A 21102-nucleotide genomic window follows, 5' to 3' on the forward strand; every position below is an offset into this window, starting at 1 on the left:
TTTAAGTCCTGAAGTTTAATCTCTTTGTAAAAGGCATAATATAAAAAATGCTATGTGAAAAAAAATTGTGTAGGTGGAACCAAATCTCCATAACCAAATTGAATTAATTAGAAAAAGCCTTTATACCCTACACTAGGATTTAATATGACTTTGAGGATATGTAATCTCTGAGAGATAACCATTTTGAAAATAGGATTATTTTCTTGTTTGAATGTGTAATAATGTTCTAAATAACTCCTGCTACCCCCACAAAATGCCAGTCAACTCAATGGTGATATATCTGCACATGCATGGGGGAGAATGAAACAAAAAAGACCTATCTGCAGGTTCATTGTCCACTCCCATTAGTCATCTCATTTAGCAAACTGAAAGTGAATTGCTTGAGTCTAGCAGCTCTTATGCAGAAAAGATCACAGCAATAATATGAGATGTTGAAATGCTAAAAAGTCATCCTCCCAGGAGGGTTTTGCCAATTAGGAGAGGACTGAGAAGCTTGTGTTACAAGAGGTAACTCAGTAAGATTCAGGATCAGAAATGGGAAAGAAAGGTGGGAGGAGGATCAAGAAAGAAAAGAAGCAAAAATCTGTAAGACAAATTGGAGACCAAAATCTTCTAAAAAGCTTCCAACACTGGTCTAGTTGCTGTATGATCTGAAGTATGGAGATATTTCAGTAGCAAAAAATCCTCATGGGTGAAATTGAATCAGGATTAGTCTTAAATGTATGTAATTAGGCCTCTGAGTGTGCAGTCAACATGCTCCAAGATTAACTACTCACCAAAAGTGTAGCAATTTGGAATTCTTTTCTGCATTTGTATGTAGTTAGAAGAATTTCTCTGAAGGTATTAGATCCTGGACAGAGCATGGCAACACAGTCAACAAGTGAGTTGTGTCCTGTTATATATCAGAATAAGGGTAAGACCAGGGTAAAAATCAGGGCTCTCTGAAGATCCTAAGCAAATAGATCATGCTGGCCACCTATTCAGTCTTAACAGTAAAGCACCATCCCTACACTGCTAGTTGAGGAAACAAATAACTGCCCAAAGCTTTACTGTCTTCCAAATACGACTGAAATCAATGTCAGAACAGTGGACAAGTCCTCAGCCTAGAACATACCAGCTGCTGGCAGGTCTAGTCACCCAATATGTCACCCTGACATCTATGGGGGTATAGACATAAAATTTATTTAACTTTATTTAAAATTTATTTTTAAAAAATTATTAAACAGAATTTTTAACTAGATGAAAATTTGATTAACCTTTTAAATGTTTGTGTAGCCTTAAGGTCATGCCCCATTCAAACACCTGCTGCTTCAAATAGAAAATTATTTCTCCAAGGACTCAGTTGTCCTTAAGTACAAAGTATACAGGTTGCTTACACTTGCTGGAAATGCCCTGGATTTTCCCTTTTTAGAACATTCCTTTGAATAAAAAATGGTTTGGAATATTTTTGTGAATTAAGTCTCTTTCCCTTTATTGTTGTGTGTTATATATTAGTATTAAAAAAAGTCATTGTTTTCCTCACAAAAACATTGCTAAATCTAAAAGCTATGGATGAATTTCAATAAGAATATTCCCTTTTATTTCTGAGGAACATTATTAGTCTTTTCTCTTTTTCTCTGGTAAATCCCCTGCTGAAACTCTTCTGTTGTCCATTCAAGGAGGAGGAACTACACCAGGAATGCTGGATGAAGAATAATAATGTAGCAGAAAAGATGATATAGTTCAGACATTACAAAGGGTGACAGTGCTACATGTAAAAGAAATTTTTGAAATGGTTTTGAATAGCAAAAACCCTCTGTGAGACCAGGATAGGTTTATATGCAGTTCACAAACCTCTGTCCAGGCTGCAGCCATGGCTGTGGATTACGTTACCTAAGCCTATTGCCATTCTTGCTGTAAGCTGCTCTTCTTATCTAGTAGTAAAAGCTGCAGTCCTCCTGTGGTGCTTAGACAGTCTGCTAAGCAGGCAGGGAATTATTTGGGACAGTCAGATGACAGCATTTGCTTCAGTGCTGTAATGCTGGGAGCTTACACGTGGCCAATACGCGGTTATAGCTCTCTTTCTGTACACACAAGCACAAGGTGCGCTGCAGCCTGTGTGATAGAAGCTCCCCTGCTGTGATCTGAGTCCTGTGTCTCGCAAGGGATGTGAAAAAATGCTTTCCCATAGTATGACCAAAGTGGGAATATATTTACACCTACTGGGTGTGGAAAGGTTTTAGCCCTTATATTGACTCTGTGTCTCTGTGCTCCTGTTGGACATAGATGTTTGAACTCTATGATTCTGCTCTACCTTCCTTAAGCAAACCTGGAATAGCTTTGTCCATTACCCATGCAGTCCAGAGGTATCTTTGCAAGGCTGTTCTACAGACAGGATTCCTGATGAAGACAGAGCTAATCAGGGGCAACCTGATCTAATTGAGGATGCCCCTGCTTACTGCAGAGGGGGTTGAACTTGATGACCTTTGGAGGTCCCTTCCAATCTGGATCATTCTATGATGAAGCTCTGTGCTCAGCACGCCCAATTCTTGTTTTCTTAGTTTGAAATAAAGTTGCCCCATTGTTTTTTAGTGTTTTGAAATAAAAATAAAGTAGGCATTTGAGGTAGATATTCACTCAAGCTCGTGATCTGTGAACTAAAATCTCTCCTAGCAGCGCTGTTCTGATGAATTCCAGTAGCTCCCAGGGGGCTCCCAGAGGATCAGCTCATAATACTGTGGACTTCCAGTTCTCCAAATACGCCTTGCAATAACTCACTGCTGTAGTCTCCAGAGAAACTAGGAAGTTGTTCTTTCTCATGTCACAGATAAACAGAGGTGCAATGTTGAGTATGATCAATATTACATTTATTTGTATTGCATGACTTAACTGATACAACATGATACAAATTGTTGATATTTAGGCCTGGTTCTGCTGTTTGAAAATGGAGGATTGAAACGGATTTTAGGGAAAAAACTCCTTGCCTTTTTATCTCCAAGTCTTATAGAAAAATACTCAAATGAGCTAGAATGATGGCAAAAAAAAAAAAAAATTAGATGAATAAACCCTGAATATTTATGCCAGAATTAAATACCTGAAACTCCTTTTATAGCAAATACAAACAAAACCATGTATTTACAATCAATCTGATCCATCTATGCCCATTTTAGAGAGATCATTATCTAGAGGTGTTTTTTTTTTTTTATATCCATTGCCTATGGCAGGATCTTGGGGTGATTAGCTCAGCCTCAGAAACTAAGGTCAGGGTTTCTGAGTAGAGGGGAGATAAATCCTCCCCAGTGATGAATCCTCTAGCTGGTACCCTGAACAAGGAACAGCTTTATGGTCCTCTCAAGGCTCACTTACTCCTGCTAAATATTAAAATTGAACTCAAGTGAAGTTTATTTGGGTCAATCCCCTTATGTTGAAGCATTATATTTAATTTTACCCACTGGAAAGGAAAAAAAAATCCCACTGGTTGTGATTTTGTGTTTGCTGTTGTTTTGATTTGGTTTAGTTTGTTTGTTTTGGGTTGCCTTTTTTTTTTTTTGGTCTGCTTGGTCTTGTTTTATTTCTTTCTTTGTTTCTCTTTTTCAACCCTGAAATATTGTTTTGGAAACAGAGTTCCAGTAGGATAAATTTTTCACATAGAACAGATTAATTAACTTCAACTGGAGCTTATTCATATAGAGTGGAAAATCTGATATCCAATCCCTCTTTTACTAGAAAATAACGAATATCCTAACTATGAAGCATGCTGGCAGATAGGAAGATCTACTTTGTCTTTTAAAAATCTAGATTTCAATCTTTTTGAAGGAAAATGCAGAAAAGGAGAGCAATCTCTCCTATTTCACAGGAATGTCACTAAAACTGGAGAAATATATTTGGAGCATGCTTTTTTCCTATGTTTTAATGTTACTCAAAATGATCAAGTAATATCTCTCTGCTTTCAATTAGCACAAAAAAGAATGAAAAAAATGTGTAACCATCTTTAATATTCGATATTCTGGCATAAATGATCTTGCTTTTCCAATAGAACATGGTGATTTATGTATAAAAGGCTACTGAATCTATAGCTGCACTTTGCTTTTCAAGTAAAATTTAAAATGCAACAATCCTGGTCATATTCAAGGAGCTTACAAGCTAGTTGGCTAGATCTTGCCATTTGGTCTTCACTTTATTGTTCTTTAGGTGCCAGTTATGGTCAATCCATTGTGTTTAAATTGGTGGCCATCACTGTCTCCCTCTTTTTTTAACTGACAGCACACAGCAGGAGAGAATTGCAAAATGTCTGGCAAACTCATTAGTCCTCATAACTACTGCTGTGCTCAGCTTACTGCAGTTGTGGCAGCAGAAGCCTTAAATGGATGACTGCATGCTAAACATCACATTCATTAGCTTGCTTTTTCTTCTTCTGCTTCCCCTCCCCCACCCCCCGACCCTGTTTTTTCCCTTCTTTTTCTATTAAAATCTGCTCTCAGAAGAAACTTTCAGTCACTTGAAGGAACAGCAAATCAAAAGGTACGGTGTTTTAAAACAAAAACTAAGGTAATAGAATTTTCTTACCTAAAAATTTCTTTACTTCACATGGCCTATGTTGTAGAAATATGTTCTTATAGAATCATAGAATCAGAATTGTTTCAGCTGGAAAAGACCTCTGAGATCTAACTGTTGACCTAACGCCTCCACATCTCTTAAACCATGTCCCAAAGTGCCATGTCTACATGATTTTTGAACCCCTTCAGGGACTCAGCCACCTGCATCACCAATTTATTTGTTCCCCAATTCTTCTCAACACATAACAACTCAAAACCATCTATGCATTAAATTTGGGGAATAAAAAGAAAGAGAAGCTGATATGCCTCCTACAGATAAATCCCAAGATCCACAAGGGGTATTGCCAGTCTTTGACTGCCAGATTAATGAGATCTGCAGCCTATATAAGGGAATGCTAAAATACTTATATTTCATGTCATCCATGCATAAAAGAAAATATTATGGATGATGTTACTTTTTACTCAAGATAATTTTTACTACAGACTTTAAACATGTGTTAGAAGTTCTTTCCTGATGTAGTTTTCTAATTAATTTTGCTCCATTTCAGGAATATGTATATGATCTTTGATTATTATGATTTTTTACCTTGCTTAAAATACTTATAAGAAGTATCTGATGGTGGGTGGTGTGGCTGCAGGAGTGGTCTCTATGGGAGGAGGCCAGGGACTGCCCCATGCTGAACGCAGTCACTTCCAGCCAGTTGCTCTGTGGATCTATCAGAGGACGCAGCTGAACCCAGCAAAGCTGGTGGAGGCTCTGTGAAAACATTTTTAAAGGGAGTATGAAAATGCCTGCAAACAGGAGTGAGGAAAACCAGTGAGAAGCAGCATTACGAACACAAGGTTCAGAGAAGGAGGGGAAGGAGATGCTCCAGGACCACAGCAGAGAATCCCTTGCTGTCTGTGGAGGGACCATGGTCGAGCAGGAGTTTTCCTGTAACCCATGGGAGTAACATGCTGAAGTAGAATGGAGGACTTCTCACTGGAGCATGTGATTATCTCCTGAAGGATTTGTGACCCATGGAGACTCCTGCTGAAGCAGGATTACAGCAACGGACTGTAGGTCATGGAGAGGCTCCACAATGGAGCAGAGGAGAAGGAAGGAGCAGAATAGAGGAAGTGTTATGGAATTCCTGCAATACATCCCCATTCCTCATCCCTCTGAGCTGCTTGGGATGAAGAAGTAGTAGTGAAGTCAGGAATGAAGGAGTGAAGTTGAACCTGGGAAAAAGGAGGGAAGGTGTTTTAATTTTGTCTTTATTTCCCCCCATCCAAATCTATTTCAATTTTCAGTAAATAGATTTTCCCAAAGTGAAGTCTGTTTTTCCTATGATGGTAATTGGTAAATGATGTCACCATCTTTATCTCAACCTGCAAGCTGTTTTCATCCTTTTTTTTTTTTTTTCTGCTCTAGCAGAAGGCATCTTAGAGGAGGAGCAGTAAGAGAGTGGCCTCTGGCCAAGGGCAATCTACCATAGTTGGAAATGACAGGTTATAAATCTATTTACCACTTTGCACCAAAGAAAAGCAGATCATAAGGTCATACCAAAGAAAATAATTAATCTTTTAAGACACTATTTGATCTCACAAATAAGTAAAGTCTTAGACACAACAAAACAAAAGTGACTCAACAGATCAAACAAGAAAAATTCTCTCTTACAATAATTCAAGGGGGAACATTCAGAATAAGCATTAATGCTGAGTACTAAATCCAAGTCAGTTGCCAGTTTTTTCTGTCTTACTTTTGTCTGTCTTTGATGATAAAACCTCATTTTACAACATAATAAAATTCTTAGTTTAAACAATTTTTATAAGAATGCTAAAGGATTTACATTTTAGTAAGCACTGATTGTTGGGATATGTTTTGCAGAAACTCATTATTTTTAACTTATTCATGTTCTCTCTTTGATGGAAACTTTAATTGTTTCTTAACTGTTTAAGATAAGGCACTTTTGAAATTTGTAGCTGAAAATACCATATGTCTAAATGCACACATTGTAGAATAGTCCATTGCTGTGTGAACATGCACAAAAGAATCCAAACCTTACAATATAACAAGGCCTCTGATGCTATAACTGAGTAACAAAGTAAAAAGCTATTTAAATGTAGAAAAAGACAACCCAGTCCCAAAAACCTGAACCCCAAACAACCCTACCATTTGGGGAATTAATTAAGAATCTTCAATCCTCAAGTAACTTCCTTATTAAACTAACAAAAAAAAAAAACCCAACCAACCAACCAACCAAATATAAAAAGACAAAATGCATCTTTCAAAGATAAAGGGTAAAGAAGAAAAATAAATGCCTTCTCAGTTGTCTGTCTGCATGTAAAAAGGCCCCTTTGGAATAATTAAATTTAAAAAACCCCAAAACACTATTTGGAGAACAGAGATATAAGAGTGCTTAGAATTATTTGAAACAAAATTTCAATTCCTGACAGGCCCTGGGGAAAATAAAGGGTAATATCTGAAAGTAAACCAAATAAAAGGGCAAAACCTTTAACTTTAAAAAGATTGTCAGAACTTCCTGTAAGATAAGCAAAGGTAGGATGGTGATAGGGAAAAAAACCTATAATCTTACTTGTTCATGAGCTAAAATTGCTATTAAAATAATCTAAAAAAAGTGCTAAATGAATGTAAATATGTAATTCTAAACCTGGAGAAAGCCTGAAAGAGTCTTTCTTTTGTTCTTCCCTTAAATTATGGAGGGAAAGGGATATAAAGCCACCTGAACAGAATATAGAACACAGTCTGGATCCATCTTTATCTTCAGAATGCTCATCACAACTACTTATCACAGTTGTCTGTGAAATTTTTCTCTTTCTACACAAACTACAGATTTTACCACTTCTGTTTAAAAAAAGGGGCCTGATATTGCTCCTGCCTCATAGCTTTTTTTTTCCCCCCTCCAGGATAATTTCTTTGCTGCTAGATGGTTCACATTCACTAGAGTAATGCGTTGGTAACTGAAGCCTCAAAAGTTATACTGAAGCTATAGAGCTGATTATATTCTGAAGAACTGTAAGATAGCTTTTGTACTCAAAACATGTTCTTTGGAATTATACCACAGAGCAAAAAAATCATATCCCATCTTCTGAAGATCAAACTCACTGTTGTGTCCTTACCTGATGTAGATCTTTGCATCTTCAGGACGTATCAGGAGCTCAGTTCTGCCTCACACCCGCTGAGAATCCAGCTGCTGTTTCCTCATGATCACATGAGATTTCCTTATCTGACCAAAACACTTGTCTAATTCCTATTAAAATCCAAATGTGCGGTACATTAGAGATGAACTGAGGCTGAATTATAGTTCAGGCACCTGGGGTTACCTTTTCTTGCAAAGGAAAATTCTCTTTACTCATTGACATGACAGTGTGGGTCTAGCACACTTTTTTTACCTTGTTGCCACAAAGTTTTTATGGCAAAAGGTGAGGTTTAGCCTGGATATGAGGAAAAATCTCTTTACAGAAAGAGTGGTCAGGCATTGGAACATGCTTCCCTGGGAGGTGGTGGACTCACCCTTCCTGGAAGTGTTCAAGAAATGTGGACATGGCAATTCAGAGCATGGTTTAGTGGGCAAAATGGTGTTGGGGTGATGGTTGGAGTGGGTGATCTTAGAGGTCTTTTCCAACCTTAATGATTCTACAATTGTATGATTTAAGGTAGTAGCAGCTATTGGTTCTGGAATTGATTTGATATTTAAATTACAATTTCTTTTCCTCAGTCACAGTGTACCACAACTTACTGAGATCTCAATCCTCCTTACATGAATGTTTTCTCACTTCTTTCCATGGGAAAAAGGTTAGACTTTTGATTCAGTCATTCTCTTTGAAAGGAAATCAGACTTCTGTGTTTGACAGAGACACACAGAGTCCTGGAATTCAGTAGCCAGGGAAATTGAGATCTGTCTTATTCCTACAGAATCACAGAATCAATAGGTTGGAAAAGACCTCAAGGATCATCAAAGTACAACCTGTCACCCAAGACCTCATGACTACTAACCCATGTCACAAAGTGCCACATGCAATCCTCTCCTGAACACCTCCAGGGATGGTGACTCCACCACCTCCCTGGGCAGCACATTCCAATGTCCAACAACTCTCTCTGTGAAGAACTTTCTCCTCACCTCGAGCCTAAACTTCCCCTGGTGCAGCTTGAGACTGTCCCCTCTTATTCTGGTGCTGGTTGCCTGGGAGAAGAGGCCAATCCCCTCCTGTCTACAACCTCCCTTCAGGTAGTTGTAGACAACAATTCTATGTTGGTAATGTTGAGCCTCAAGTTTCAGATTTACTACAACAGAATAGAAGCAGAAGTGTTTGGCAGTGGAGACTTTGACATCTATGCTGTGTATGCCAACTGCATCCCAACTTTATGTTTGCATCTCTGTTATTTTGTATTGCTTTGAATAAAGTATTAATTTCTGTTTCTCTAAGGCCCATTTGTAGGTGTGTGTTATAGGGTATACTTTATATTAGCAATTATTTCCTTGGCTAATCCTTAAAAAGAGAAGAAAATTACTTAAAAATTAGCAACCTCAAGTTTGCCCCTGCAATTGCATTCTTGATGACATTTTAGTCTGGTATGATATTTATATCCTCTTTTTGATTTTAAGTTTTTTTGCTACATAGTATTTTAAGTTTAATCAAAAGTCAACTTAGAAAGGCCATTCTGCCTAAGGGATATTTTTCCATTAAGTATTTGACATATTGGTGGCCTTGAGGGATTATTGGTTTTTGAAGAAATATTAACAGCTGGAAATTTGCATTTTAATACAGTTCTCCTCAACTACTCAAGCAATTTTATTTTTAAGACCTGTGACAGGCTTCAAAGCTTTAGTTCTAAAGCCAATCTTGCCAAGTGGTAGCTAACATAATTTTACTACAAATGATTAAGTTTCCTAATAGGTTTTCTTTTTCAAAATCTTGTTTGAGGTGTCTGTGAAATCAATACCAAAACTTCATGATTTCTACTAGAACTAGCATTGTTAATTTGGCTGAACTAGAGAGATCTGGGAAAAAGAACTCTCTTCAAAATTCTTAAAGAAAAAGAAAAGTGAAAACTAGCCCCAAAGAGCAGAGTCATACCACAATTACGTTCTGTAAATCTAAGGTGGATAAGAACATCTGCAAATTGCTATCTTTGATGAGTTTATCAAAATTATGGCTATACAAATAGGTTTCCATAAACATTTGTGTTCTTTACTGCTACCTGAGGCTTTTAGGTGATTCAGATGCAGGAAGAGGCATCACAGTGAAATTGGAACAGACCTGCACGCTATAGAACTGCTGAAACCATCACTATGCATGTGTTGTCTGCCACAGACACCCTTCAACTGAAAATATTCATTGACTGCATGCAGTTTGTGTCAACCCAAGGAAGAACTTTATGACTCGATGGCCTTAGCGCTCTTAGGTCGATGGTTGGATGTGATGATCTTAGAGATCTTTTCCAACTGAAACAATTCTCTGATTCTATGACTTAGGGACAGATTTGAAAATGGGCTGAACTGAGTTAGTCCATCCTGAAATTAATTTGGAACTGTTAAATTGCAGGCATTATAAGAAATGTTTCTTTGCCTCACTTTTAAGTGATTTTTTTTTCCTCTCACTTGCATCTTAATTTCAAATCCAGTTGCACTATCATTAGTCAGAGCCAGGTCAATTACACAGTCACAAATTGTTCTGAAAACTGTGGAGATGAGAAATTTTAGGATATTTGGCAAACACTTACCACTGTAGAGAAAAAGAAAAAGGAATTTAAATAAGTAGAGTTGAATCTGCTTGATGTAATGACCTATAAAATGCTGTTCAAAAAGAAATATGGATGTCTGTACTATCCTGGGCTCAGTAAAACATCCTCATTTATGTAATGTGAACTTGTATGTGGGGACTGCAGTTATCCTTTGAAAGCAATGTACAGACCCCTTTTCTGTATTTCCTAGAAATGAATGAGTTTCAGTGCACCAGTAAATGACTATATCCCAACCCCCCAAAAAATTTCCTTTTAAACTGGTATCAAAATATGCATTTTGTCAGACTTGATAAGACCAATGTGCTGAGTCAAACACCTCAGACAAATAAGATACATGCATAAGAATATGATTACAGCTGGAGGCTGTAACTTTATTAACTTAATTAACATAATGATAACTGGGGAGATGCAAAACAGCTATTTCACCCAATATCACTACCTAACAGGAGTGCTGAAGAGTGCTTTTACCTAGGATATATCAATAAAATTAATAATAAAACAGGAAACTTCATTTACATTCCTCAGCAGCTGACAGTCAAATATTTTCCTGTTTTCTTCTTTTGTCAGAAAAGAAGGTGAAATATTTAAAATTTTCCCATATACTGGGGCAGGTCAGCCACCCATTTGGAAACCACTTGAGAGTGAATTTTTTTTCTCTTGAATCACCTTGGAACTTTTACCAAAATTTTTGCCTTTCAAAAACTGCAAGAAAAACGTGTGCTATCACAGTTGCCTGTGTAAGCTGCTCTGAGCCTGCTAAGTTTCTTGGGTGTGTGAAATGTGAGAAAGCTTATGTTGCAGAAATTCATTTGGAAACAAGGACTTGAACTTGCAACTCATATCTCAGGGGAGTGACACTTCTAGCTACTGACTCTTTTGAGGAGTGGCTCTCTATATCTTCCATAAAAACCCTTCAGAACTGTCAATTCTGGCTTAATGTGAAGGCATCACAGGCTAAGATAATAATTTCCTTCCCAGCTCTCCAGTACTCATGCCTTTGAATAATATTACCAGCACTTTTCCTTGAAAACTAGCTAATATTTACAAAGTTTGATAGTGAGTCTAAGTTTCCATTGGGTTTAAGCCAAATACCACAGGCCTAAGAGGTTAAGTAAGTCCTGAAAATGCGGATGAGGATTTATTTTTCCATACACAGGCAGGTAAAGTGATTTTCTCTAGGAGAGTTTAAACCATTCACTTGTAGTTCTCCTGTTGTAGTTCTATCCTTTTTGCCCAACCTGAGTAATCTTAACTGCTGGGCACTGTAGAAATTGCAGCGAAGAGACAACGAACTTTTGTTTCTTTATCTGTGAATTTGGTTTTCCAGTGCTTTCTCACTTTAACTACACCAGGTTTACTGGAAGTTATATGTGTGATTCATGATTTTAATTTTAAATTCTGATATTTTACAGTTTCTTTAGAGTTTGCTTAATTTGGTTCCATGTGTATGTGATAACACTCTTCTGTAATTAATTTTACATTTGTTAAACTGAAGGACATGATATTTCCCAGAAATAGAGGTCAGTAAATCAATTCTGACAATCACAGAATCACAGAATTAACCAAGTTGGAACAGACCTTCAAGGTCATCAAGTCCAACCTCTCACCCAACACCATCTAATCAACTAAACCATGGCACTAAGTGCCTCATCCAGTCTTATTTTAAACACTTCTAGGGACGGTGACTCCACCACCTCCCTGGACAGTCCATTCCAATGGCCAATCTCTTTCTGTGAAGAATTTCTTCCTAACATCCAGCCTAAACCTCCCCTGGTGCAGCTTGAGACTGTGTCCTCTCTTTCTGTCACTGGTTGCCTGGGAGAAGAGACCAAACCCCACCTGACTACAGTCTCCCTTCAGGTAGTTGTAGACAGCAATGAGGTCTCCCCTGAGCCTCCTCTTCTCCAGGCTAAACACCCCCAGCTCCTTCAGCCTCTCCTCACAGGGCTGTGCTCCAAACCCCTCCCCAGCTTTGTTGCCCTTCTCTGGACACGTTCAAGCAACTCAACATCTTTCTTGAACTGAGGCGCCCAGAACTGGACACAGTACTCCAGGTGTGGCCTGACCAGTGCTGAGTACAGAGTTGGCCACACTATTCCTGATGGAGGCCAGGATACCATTGGCCTTCTTGGCCACCTGGGCACACTGCTGGCTCATGTTCAGCCTACTATCAACCAGCACCCCCAGGTCCCTTTCCGCCTGTTTGCTCTCCAGCCACTCTGTCCCCAGCCTGTAGTGCTAATGGAGTTGTTGTGGCCAGTGTGTAGAACCTGGCACTCGGACTTGTTGAATAATTGTGAGTGAGAGTAATTGAGATAGTGACAGTCTCTATTGCTCCCCTCATTGACTGAAGTGAACAACATGAAATTAGCTATTCTCTGTGAAAGGGATCCAATTCAAAAAGTGAAAATTACTCAAGGTAGTGAGTACAAATTCCAAGAACTTAGCTCTCAGTCTTCTAAATACTTCAGTTCTTACAAAATGTCCTAATGCCCTTGGTGAGAAAGAAGGAGTGGACATTCTACTACTTCTACCTTGTCCATAAGCAGTGATTAGATATTAGCAGTTATATGTGGTTAGAAGCTGGTGGAGTGTGCTTACAAGGCAACCATACATATGGTGAATGTCAGCTTAGAGAGAAAAAGAAGTGAAGTATGTTATTTTTCCTTCTGAACATATTACTACTCTCCATTAAGAGTATGAAACATTACAGGAGAAAACACAGGGGGAGAAAAAGAGGTATCTTCAGTTGATATTTGTAAGACATGATGTGAATAAAAGAAGATGCATAATTTACTGCAGCCTCAAGCTTAGTTATAAATTATATTCAGATAAATCACTATTTGCTCTGTTATTGTAGTGAAAAATTCTCCTAGCAACTCCTGTGCTGTACTGCATCTGCTAGTTAATACACAGGACATGTTTTCATAAAGGAATGTATATAAATGGATGAGAAAGATCTTGATCTTCTCTGGCAAGCCCACAAGGTAAAGTGGTTAATTTTCAGTTGAAAGAAAAGGAAATCTTTGAATTGTTCTAGATTATTTGGATGCAATAATAGAAAAGCAAGATATAATGTATGTCAAGACAAGAAAAGAAAGGGCAAGAAAAGTGCTAAAACAGCAATAGAGGAGAAAACATATAGGTGAGAATTAAAATACAAAAAAATTAGAGTGAAATTCTGAAATAAACTATTTGAAATGTTATATAGAAAAATAAGGAAACAAAATAGTACCAACTATTGGCACTTGAAAAAAATAAACTGATATGATGAAGAAATGAGAGCATGTATTTGTTATAGGTCATCTGACTTGGAATGGAGAATTCCTTCATCAGCTCTTGAAGTGTTAAAAGCCAGAAGCAACTATATTCATGAGGGACTTAACAATAACCATTTTGAAACCCATTAGGTAATGAAGACAGTAAAACAAGAAAGTAGTTCCTAGAATACAGACAAGACAGCTTTATGATCCAGAAAGTAGAAAATCCATCCAGAGGAGAAACTGTCCTGGATCTACTTCTTCAATAGGGAGGAACTAATTGGGAACGTGAGTGTAATACAGAGCTGCTTTCATTACTCACCGTTTGTATTTGATTGTAATATAGTAAATCCTCTTGTACAAAGAAACTGAAGAAATATGGCACAGCACAGAAGGACTATGAGAGAGACTAGAATATGTCTGTGCCAAACTGTTAACCCTGCCTTGCAGTCCTCAGGGAAACAAAGGGTACAAGTTCTAGGAACATGCAGAAAGCTGTGCTGCACACAGTGATGCATGACACATCACTGATGAGCTGATGGTCTCCGATTATCTCCTGAGTTGTTTCTCTCCTGCAGTTTGCACCACTGTGTTGCTGAGTAGTGGGGAATAGTCATCTCCCTTAAGCTACCAGCCGTGGTCTGCTTTGCTGCAGGGGCTCACTTATGGCCTCACACTCTGTCCATCCCTCCAGCAGAACTGATTCTCAGCTGAGTGTGACTCAGCATTTGTCCTTGCTGAATTTCCTCAGACCCTCTTGGCCCACTCCTCCTGCCTGCACAGTTCTCTTTGGGTGGCAGCCCTGCCCTCCAGCCTGCTGACTGTCTCCTCTATTTTGGTGTCATCTGTAAACCTGAGGTATTATTTTCTTTTCCACCAACCTTCTTTCTTTTGAGTGAAATTATTCAGGGAAAGGATGTTTTCTGCATGGCATTACATGAGGTGCCTGGCTGAGGGACCTTAGAGGACCATCTTCTCCGAAACCTCAGGGCTTTCCTGTTGTACCAAGAATGATTGTATTTATTGGAGCACCTATCACCCATTTGTACAACTGTGGGTGAAAACTGTGTGGACACCTTATGGGAGATTTGTCCCATGTTTTAATTCTCAGTCCAGACAGTGACACTGGATATTGCAAGAGTGGACTAGGTGATAGCGTAGCTGAAATGAGATAGCTCAGCACCCGGTGAGCTGAGTCTTCAAACTGACCAACGCAGACAAATCCAGACTCAGATACTCCAAAGTGGAGCGTTTTTGGTGTTTTTTTTTTTTTTTTTTGTTTTTTTTTACAATCTAGTTAATATGTGTTTTAAAAAGTATTTATTTCAGTATTTATCACAGTATCACAGTATATCAGAGGTTGGAAGGGACCTCAAGAGATCATCAGGTCCAACCCCCCTGCCAAAGCAAGATAACCTTAGGGTAGTCCGCATGGGAACACATCCAGGTGGGTTTTGAAAATCTCCACAGAAGGAGACTACACAACCCCCCTGGGGAGCTTGTTCCAGTGCTCTGTCACCCTCACTGTAAAGAAGTTTCCCCTCATGTTGAGGTGAAATCTTCTATGTTCAAGTTTGAAGCCATGGTTCCTTGTCTTATCACTGTGTACCACCCAAAAGAACCTGACCCCCTCCTCCTGACACCCACCCCTCAGATATTTATAGACATTGATCAGATCCCCTCTCAGTCTTCTCTTCTCCAGACTAAATAGCCCCAATTATCTCAGTATCTCTTCATAGGGGAGATTCTCAAGTCCCCTAATCATCCTCACAGCTCTAAAAATTATTCTACTTGATGACTATTGTTTCCAGAGCAAAAGAACTAGGTATCAACCTCTCAACAATCCCTCTCTAGATATAGAAGGGTATTATTTACTCCAAATTCTGTAGACTTTATCATAGTTCCTTATTTTGAAAAAATAAGGTCTTAATGCTCACTAAATTTAGTGAGCATTAAGACCACGGTGCCTTCTTATTTCAATAATTTATTTTTTTATTACCCCTAACCCATGATGTTTTAACCCTGGTCAAAAATTTGACCTCATTATCCAGCTGGTTTGATTAGCTAATTTGGAAGAGCAAATCTGGCAGAGAAAAAAGTGGGGGAAAAAAAAAAATCAGCCATTTTTCACTTTTTGCCTCAAGCATGTAACTATGAATGATTCATGGCAGTTTCTTGCTCTGTGACAAATTCATTATTAAAAGTTTATTTAATTATCAATACTGTGCTCTAGTCTATTAAGAAAATAATATTTTATATTGACTATTACTTGTGAATGAAGTTATCAGTGTCATTCAATCCACTTGGAATCCTGAACATCTGTTTCATTAAGCTGATGATAGCATTTGTTATCGACGTGTTTAATGCAATGTATTTTCCAAGGGCACATTGGCATGTCCATGTGTTAAGAGAACTCTCTAGTTAAAGCTAGGATATGTGACTCTCTGTGTCCTGTTTGTTGTTCTCTGGATATTTAGGGTATTTTTTTTAGGCTCAAATTCATTTTACTGCAGTGCCCACTCCCGTAGTACCAGATTAATTTATTTCATTGCTATTTTCACTGCAAGCCTGTGACAAGAAACACAATGATCTCAGCATGTAAATTATATCTGGACACACAAATAAAGGGATTTATTATCTGCTGTTAATGTCACTTGTTTCCAGTTTGCCTAAATGCATTAAAAACATATTAGGTTATTATAGATATTATGCAAACACGAACATATTTTAATGCATGTTTCTTTTTATTTCACTCCATTTCAGATTACTATCCATTAGCATTGTCAGTATTTTATCTCTTTTGTATTAGAAATTAAATTCTGCATTAGAGAAGGTGGATAATGTTTAATATGAAAATTAAAAGTAATAATAGAAAAGGTTTTAGTTTCTTTTTTTTTCCTATTTAATATTGGTTTTATGCTCAAATGATATTTTCTACTTGTTTTCATTATTCTCTGTTGTTTGAATGTTGGAAAATACCTGGGTGAATAACTGGCTTTTTCTAAACAGAGTTTCCAAATTTAATCCAGAAGCTTTCTTTAAAAGCACATGGTACAACTACATAAGGATGTGTTTATTTATTTATTTTAAATATACAAAGAACAGGGAAATCAATGAGCTTTTCACTCATTTCAGTAGGCTAAGTCTTACAGTGATTTCAGTTGCCAAAATGTCTTATATTATGAGGAATAAATTCTCTATCTATATTTAATGTTTCTTTCCAAGCGAAATTTTCTGTCTTGCTATTAAGCATTTTTCTCCCTTGAAGTTTACACATATACCTGTGGCTTAGCAAGTGCTTTCATAAAGTTGATACTATTTCAGAGACAGGAAAATGCAAAAGAGAAAGGATTTATGATATTTTGAGATACTGACATTTCAAGTATTCTGGAGATTCCGTGTCTGTGGTTTTGTTTATTTTTATTGAATCAGTTTGGAGAAAAAAAAAACTATTGTAATACAGATCAAATTAAAGACAGGAAAATACAAGCCTTGATTACTTTTATTTTTTTGAGTAGCCTGCAAAGGATTAGTTTAGTAACTGGCAGAAACAGAAAGCCTGATGCTCCATGCATGTGCCAGTCTTATGATCAATCAAGTGACTGTGTTTAAGGCATAAAGCAGGGTTTACATATAGTAATAAATCAATATGCAGTAAGAAGCATGCAACTTTCTGCCTTGTGCAGTGCAACCTTAATTAGTAAAAAAAAATCAGCAGCTCTTGTGAGAACTATTTGTATTATTGAGTGCTCCATGAACTTTCATCTTATCCATTTGTCTGTGTTCTTCCAGATACTTTTATAACCTTAATCCTCCTATTTATTCTACCACAGACTCTTTAAGGAAACCTTCATAGATCTCAGGAGCTGGATTTGCTGCATGCAAAGGCTCCTGACTAGTTCATAGTGCCTACAGGCTCAACTGCATACAGGTTTTATCAAGTGTGTTTAAATGTATTGAAGTTACTCTGAAGGTCCAATTTACATTATCCATTTTTGGTTTTGTCACAAGGGGGAAAAAAAGTCAACGTTTTTTTTCTGTCATACCATAGGTTTTCTTTACGATTTATGTCTAAATTGAGTTGAAGTATAACCAAAAGGCTGTGGAATAAAAAAACCTACACAATGAATGATGTCTCCATGTAAAATGTATTCTAAACTGAGTTATTCTGTAGAGGTTCATTTTTTTACTTCCCTGTGAGGACTTTTTGTCCTCCTGGTTTGGTTTTTCTCAGTGGACTTCAGACACAGCTAAGTGACAGCATTAGCTGTGTTCAGAATAACAAGACTGTTTAAAAATCTTCTCTAGAATTCTCCTGGAAGGAGGAAAAAAAAAAAAAAAGAAAAAAAAAGAAAAGAAAATGTTGATGTCTGCACCAGGATAAATGAAACACATGAAATTATGCCCCCCAAAAAGTGATCTTCACCCATTTTGGCAATTTTTATCTAGAACCTGCTTTTTACTGAGATTTGAAGAAAAAAAATATTGAATTTTCCTGAAACAACTTGAACCTATTCCTCAGATAACGCTATTTTTTATTTGACTTAGCACTGATAAAATACTGACTTTTATCTCCCTAAATGAACTATAAATCTCCTTCTTTCCCTCTCTCATCTTCTGTACTAAAATTTTCTTTACAATGGAAATAAATAAACTGTTGACACCACAGGAACTGATTTCTTCAATTAGGTTATGATATAGACATACTTTTCTAGAACAACTTATGGAATATTCTGCTGATTCAGCAGCATGTGTAGAGTATGTAGAGCAAAACAAAATGTTTTGCTTCAGTACACTTATTAAATCTTCACTTATTGCAGTGAGCCATTTTTGATCAATGTTGTATTTCTGTTTGATGGCTTTGTTGTAAGTTTCTCCCTTTTTTATGAAGTATTTTGCTGCATAAATTTGTTTTTCATCAATCAGGTCCCAAATCAGATAGTTTTGATGATTTAAGAATAACTTCTATTTTGGACTTTTAAATATAGTTGATGTACTCTTTACAATGGAGAGCTATGACGATGGTTAGGGGATTTGAGCATCTCCCCTATGAAGAGAGACTGAGATCCCTGGGGCTGTTTAGTCTTGAGAAGACTGAGAGGGCATCTGATCAACTTCTATAGATATCTGAGGGGTGGGTGTCAAGTGGAGGGAGCCAATCTCTTTTCAGTGATGCACAGTAATAACACAAGGAACAATGGATATAAACTTGAACATAGAAGGTTTCACCTCAACATGAGGAGAAACTTCTTTACAAGGAGGGTGATGGAGCACTGGAACAGGCTGCCCAGGGGAATTGTGGAGCCTCCTTCTCTGGAGACTTTCAAAACTCACCTAGATGCCTTCCTGTGGGGACTACCCTAGGTGATCCTGGTTTTGGCAAGGGGGTTGGACTCTATGATCTCTGGAGGTCCCTTCCATCCTCTAACATTCTGTGATTCTGTAATCTGTCACTTATTTTCCAAATACTGACTTAATTGTTTTGGTAGAACCTAGGAATACGGTGTGTTAGCAAAAAAAATGATGCGGTAGCCAATCAGTTTAATTTTGAGGAGGCTTAATGAAAGCTTGTTCTGTATTTTGTGCAGAGAAGTACTTGCAAATTATGATGATGAATTAATAATTAATCTTTGTGATGAACTGGTGGTAAGTGAATTCTCATACATATTTCTTGGGAAAGTAAATGATGTAACCCCACAAACAGCAGAGAAATTATTTACTAATCTCATATATGATGGAAACTTTGTTCAAAATTTCACAGTGTGCAAGGAAGGGGATCAGGAGCTGATGGTTACAGGGAGCTCTACTAACCAGCTCCCAGAGTAAGGCTAATAACACAGTATGCATCACATGTGAATCTGATAATCCTAAGAGAGCTCAGCAGTATACTAGCAGAAGTAACTGAATCACTTTCACTGTTTTCAGATTCTCCAACTGTACCATAAACAGCAGAAATGTTATAAAGCCTTCGTGCTGAGATGTTCAAAGCTTAGTTCAGCAGCATCCAAACTACAAATTGGTAACCTGCAGAGTTAAAAATTCATTAACTCCTCGAAAGAAATTATCATCTTGTTTTTAACTTTAAGAAATGGGGGAACTGTTGCTACTCTTTATTTAAGGAAATAGTGGTTTCTTGAGACCAATTAAAAATATTTCAAAAGTGTTTGGGAAAAAAAAAGACATTAAAATGCAAATAAATCTGTGCCAATTTACTTCAGCAAGTCTCAGAGAAAATAGCTTAGTACAAATACAGCTGCTAACTATAAACTACCACAAATATCTTGGAAATAATGTGGAAATAGACTAATAGTGATAATTGGTATCATTAAGTCAAAATCTGAGATGACATGAATAATTTCTTCCCTTTTCTCCACATTCCCTCCAAAACTAAAATCTTAGCCACCTTTTTTTTTTTTGTTGTTGTTTGTTTCTTTCTTTCAAAGCTAATACATTAAGCAAATGAGCTGATATGAAATCAAAATGCTAATAATGGAGAATATAGAGGATCTGGTCATGATATCAGGAATCTGAAATAGTAAAGCAATAAACCAACTTCTACATGTTTCCCCAGGTGGTTCTCATTTTTGCATTCAACTCTTAAATTTCATGGGCTTTTCATACCTTGCCCCTCAACCTATGTGATTTAAAACATTGTTCTAACTTGGTTCTTAGTCCTTGTAATGTCTGCTTGAATAGTTTCCTGTTTGCAGTTCAGTCAAGCAAATTTCAATTAAGGTACCAACTGAGCAATGCTGATGTCCTGTGTAGACTGTTTGTTTGTTTGTTTGTCTGTTTTGGGAGAGAAGGGTCAATTTGGTGAGTATTTGCTAATACTAGTCAAAATAAATACCTCCAACATTGACAGAGCTCTTTTTAAGATGCATCTTTAAGAGGACATGAGTCAGAAGTTCTCTTACATTCTGTTGTCATGCTCCTAAAGGGAAAAATGCTTTTGGCTGGTAAATCTATTAGCAGACTAATGAGCACATTTATGTTAATAGCATGTATAGCCAAGGGTTGAACAATCTATTGATTTCCATTAACTGAAGTACTTATTTTTTCACTTATGTCTCTTACCAACTCCGTGTCCTAGTTTGTTACTCTGTTTGTGCTGAACCGAACCTAATTCAGGGGTTCCTTGGAATGGCAATGAGGCTACTGCTAAGGTGAAGGATTACTCAAGTGGGTAGCTGGGCTGCAGTGCAACTCCAGGTGAATTTTCAGTCTTCAATTCTGGCTTATCAAGCCTCTTTAAGCATTCTATGTCTCATTTCTAGGAGAATCCTGTAGTGTGGGAAGTGTTTCAGGAAGGTTGCATAGTGAACTCCCAATGAAGAGGGAATGGAGGCAACATAGCATGAGAGGTTATCTGAGAGCTGCTCCTGGCCTCTTAGTGGATGGAAATGCTGCCTTGGTTTATCCTGTAGGACACATCTTCTGACACAGGTCCTGATTCCCTGGTGTCATGAACAGACAGACTGAATTCCTCAGCCTCTCTAATTTGCTTTTTAAGAAATTCAGGTGCATGTACAGAGGAAAGAAGAATGATCCATGGAAA

Source organism: Indicator indicator, chromosome 11 (genome assembly GCF_027791375.1).
Source record: "Indicator indicator isolate 239-I01 chromosome 11, UM_Iind_1.1, whole genome shotgun sequence".
In the NCBI taxonomy this organism is placed as follows: Eukaryota; Metazoa; Chordata; class Aves; order Piciformes; family Indicatoridae; genus Indicator; species Indicator indicator.